The sequence below is a fragment of the Equus asinus genome, chromosome 30 (genome assembly GCF_041296235.1).
Source record: "Equus asinus isolate D_3611 breed Donkey chromosome 30, EquAss-T2T_v2, whole genome shotgun sequence".
NCBI classification, from domain to species: domain Eukaryota; kingdom Metazoa; phylum Chordata; class Mammalia; order Perissodactyla; family Equidae; genus Equus; species Equus asinus.
The window spans coordinates 19,060,903-19,065,378 of record NC_091819.1 but is presented as its reverse complement, the minus strand read 5'-3'; the positions used below and the strand labels follow the sequence as shown (position 1 = coordinate 19,065,378).

The following is a 4,476-nucleotide window of genomic DNA, read 5'->3' as shown; positions in this document are numbered from 1 at the left end:
TTCCGCTTCATAACCTCTGATGGGTTATGTGGCTCAATGTGGCTGGAAATCATGTGAGTTGGAAAATAGAAGATCTACATTTTCCATGATGACTACAGAAAGGCCTTGAAGGACGTAATGTACTCTACTGACCCATCTCAGAACCTTACGGGGCAAAAATCCAGACTGCCTGCCCAGGAAGATCTGTAGTGGAGCAGTGGCTGGTATCGGGAGTGAGGGCTAGTTTCCTTTCTGAAGATGCTGTCTTCACTTCCAGTTGACCATAGGCATAATGGTTAAGCATAATGGGTTCAAAGAACAAAAAATTGAGGCGTTTGGGGGGAAAGATGGTAGCTTCCCTGTAAGCTTCTTTAGGATTATAGTCACACTTATCCCTAATGTATCCAGTGAAGGGGCTTGAGTTAGTCTTGGTCCCTCTCTGCCTCTTCACATTCTCCTATTCAGGAGAGATCTTATTGGTAAATTTGGGAGCAGCCCTTGAGCTCTGCCCCCACCACCCCTTTCTCCTTGGGCTCTGCCTGCCTTCAAGGTGCTGGGTCTCTGGTCTCTTTGGTCCAGGCGGTGAGCTTGGCAGAAAAAGCCTGGTCTAGTTGGGAGAGATGCTGCCAGAGGTTGGGTGGATAAATTTTACTGTGATTCAATATTAGAAATTCCATTGCTTCTCTATTGCTAAACCACATCCTCCAGCCTAGCTTTTATCAATGATAAAACAGCTATTTTGATCTCAAAAAAACAAATAGGATTTTTTTTCTAAAACTACATCTGCAGTCTAATTGTCCCTTGTGTCTGTGGTGTGCCATTAAGTTTGCAGAGTGCTTTCACTCGCTACATGCTATTTGATCTTCCTGACAATCCAGTGGGATTGGATGGATGTGAAAGCCTTCTGTAAGCTGCTTCAGTCTTATAATCACACTTATCCCTAATTACATAAAGCATGTCAGTGAGGTTTGAGAAGGTTAAGTAACTTGTTCGTGTTATAGGTGATGGGTTAGAATTAGAACTCAAAGCTTTGCCTTCTGGCAAGGGGCTACTGAAAACTAAGATGGCAAGAATTAATTCAAAGAGTGATAATATTTTCGACTGGAAACCAGTTTAATCCTACAGTCTCGTTTTGAAACATTTGCTTATAACTTATTGGAAGGAACTTTAAGACTGGTGTATGTAAGCCATAGTGTGTCTGTGAATCACTGGGAATCTTGTTTAAAGTGGATATTCCTGTATCTGACACCTAGATATCCCAGCATGGGGGGCATGGTCTGCTGTGGGACCTAGGAACCCTCATTTTTATAAGGATTCCAAACTGTTCTAAACTCTTACCTGATTTTCTGTAGAGCAAGTTCTCAGTCGCACATTCTCATCCCATTTTAAGGTTGACATTCTCTTTAATAAAGAGTAATGTGACAAATCCTGGCTTTCTTAGGAAAATAGAACTCACTAGGATACATCATGGTTAAACACGGATATGCCCATTTTGGGTGATGGGTTCCCACTTATCCAAACACCCCCCACCCCAGCCATCTGGAGTGGAGTGCAGTGGAGAGCCATCTGTGCCCTGAAAGAGAGCAAAGCTCTGGAGGCACTGAACCTACAATCTGGGCCTCCAGGAAACTGAGTTAACTACCACATCATTAACTAATCCTGAATTAATTAGCCAGGAAGGGGCAATGCTTGGGCCTTGCACAATTTTGTACAAATTGTGTACCAGATGCTTGTATGTGCATGTATGTATGGCGGAATAAATGAGACAGTAGGTTTTGTAGGAATATTTGCTCCCATTTTTAATCAATCGGTACCTTTTAATGAGACAGCAAATAAGAAGGAGGCCCAAGATACAGCATTAACAACATAAAGAGCATGGGAGCCAAGGGTATGGTTTTTCATTTTTTGTTTTTCGTTTTTATTTCAAAGACAAGGTAAGGATCAGGAATGCTCATGAGTGATTGCCACGCTCTCTAAGAGACCAGGGAGACTGTGTGCCAACTGGTTTTCCACTCTTTGTACATCCCAGCCAAACTTCAGAGGAACCTCTTTTCATGTGAACTGGAAAAGATGAATTTCAAGCTTCATTGAGAACTTTAAAACCTTAAATCCTTCTTGAAAATAACCTGTCTCTCAGGAATCTTAAGGCCCAAAGAGTTATAAAGCTTTTCCCTGGGCTATGGAATGGCCGCATTATTAACTATGATTACTTAAGTCTCTGAATAGAAGGATGTAATAAATCTGCAAGTATTTGTTCTGGTTTGTGACTAAGCAAAACTGTATAATATTAAATCAGATGTTGTTATAAACATATGAAATGGCACATTTTTTTCCCAACTTGGGGCATTGTGGCATGAAGCTTCTGGGAAATCTAAAAAAATGTTTTTACATTCTTCGATACTGAGTCTGGTCTCTGGTAGGTTTTCTTCTTTCTGAGCATGCATGCTAAATAAAGGTTCTTCTGTTTAGCTCACTGGGTTTTCCCAGCAAGTCAGCAAGGCTGAGCAGAGGTGTTCTCACTCGTTTGTGGGCTGTTCTATGGGGGTGGAACTGGAGACCTGGGCAGCGTGTATGTGTGTGTTTGTGTGTTCATGTGTATCTGCCAGGTGGAGGAGATGAATGACATCCTAGCACCCTGGAATGTTCACGTTAAGGTATCCTAGACACAAGCTAGTCCACCAGGCTCCTCATTACCCAGGTCATGTTTTCAAACTTAGGTTCAAATGTGCGTGAGAGAGAAAGCTGTAAGGATCTGATGTTTGGAAGGAATTTTGACAGAGCAGTGAATTCAAGTCCATGTTTCTAGGCTAGACCTCTTGCTTTACTAGACAACTGCTGTTGGAACAGGAGGGTTGTCAGCCACAGAGCAAACCTGCAGTTGTCCTCAGGGGTCACTGCCGGGCCCGGTGGAATGACAGACAAGCATGACTCTGGGGAAAGCTGCACGTTTGCCTCTGGGAAGTGGTCATGTTGACCTTCAGTTTCACACCTCAAAGGGGTGGTGATGCCGCTATATGGTGCAGACAATGATGAGAAGAGAACTGCGAAGAAGTCATAACACACGGAGTGCTAAAAAGTCATCACAGGGAGCCGCCCCGTGGCCGAGTGCTTAAGTTTGTGCGCTCCGCTTCGGTGGCCCAGGGTTTCGCCAGTTCAGATCCTGGGCACCGACATGGCACCGCTCATCAGGCCATGCTGAGGCGGCATCCCACATGCCACAACTAGAAGGACCCATAACTAAAATATACAACTATATACTGGGGGGATCTGGGGAGTAAAAAAAAAAAAGTCATTAGAGTTTTTCTTGCATTGGCGCTTATAGGTGATTTTTCTTTTTGTAGTTTCCAGATATTTTATTTTTTGTAATTAAGAAAACAAATTGATATTTAAAATAAAACGATAGCCTCAGAACGTTTGTGTATTTAATAATCACTTTTTAAAAAGATAATTTTGGGAGGGGGGCCGGCCTGGTAGCGTAGTGTGGTTAAGTTCACCTGCTCCACTTTGGCCGCCCAGGGGTCGCCCGTTCGGATTCTGGGCACAGACCTAGCACCACTCATCAAGCCATGCTGTGGCAGCATCCCACATAGAAGAACTAGAAGGACCTGCAACTAGGATAGACAACTATGTACTGGGACTTTGGGGAGAAAAAAAGAAAGAGGAAGATTGGCAACAGATGTTAGCTCAGGGCCAAGCTTCCGCACAAAAAAAAAAAAAAAGATAATTTTGGATATTGACAGTTTTCTACAAATTGTCGAGAGCCACACTGTCCGACATGGTAGCCATTAGCCGCATGGGGCAATTGAAATGTAGCTGGTCCAAATGGAGATATGCTGTGTGTGTAAAATACACACCAGATTTCAAAGATTTAGTACAAATAAAAGAGTGTAAGATATCTTGGCAATCATTTTTATAATGATGACTTATTTAAATGATTACAATTTGACTATATTGGGTTAAATAAATTAGAATTAATTTCATCTATTTCTTTTTCTCTTTTTAACGTGGCTACTAGAAAGTTTTAAATTATATATGGGGATGTTGTATAGAGGAGAGAAGGTGAGCAGTCCCCTTAATGAGGATGGAAAAGGCCCTCAGCCCTGTGCAACACACGTATAGTGAAGGCATTTCCACCTACTTGGTGGCATCACATGATTTTGAGAAAGGAGAGTGACTGCACCATGGATGTGAGGTTTCCTTCCGGCATGAGAAAAATGTCCTGGATCTAGATAGTGGTGATGGTTGCACGATATTGTGAATGTATTAAATGTCACTAATGGTGAATTTTATGTCGTGTGTATTTTACCAGAATTAAAAAAATTACATATGGGGCTCACGTTATACTTCTGTTGTTCAATGCTTGTTTAAAGTAAAGAGGTGGGCGTGTGGCTTTGCTGAAAACAGTGTCTCTAGAAATAGGGAAAAAATACAAAGAGACAAGGATGGGTTGAAGACTGCTGGGAGAAGTTGGAAATCTTTTCTCTCTCCCTTTGGTAA

At 42.3% G+C, this 4,476-nt stretch overlaps 1 non-coding gene across 1 annotated transcript; it reads left to right on the top strand.

Annotated features, from left to right (window-relative positions):
- The first annotated feature begins 4,017 nt into the window (after positions 1–4,017).
- LOC123282326 (U6atac minor spliceosomal RNA) lies at positions 4,018–4,140 on the top strand. Its single transcript, XR_006522399.1, has one exon. It is a non-coding gene; the product is annotated as a U6atac minor spliceosomal RNA (small nuclear RNA).
- The last annotated feature ends 336 nt before the right edge of the window (positions 4,141–4,476 follow it).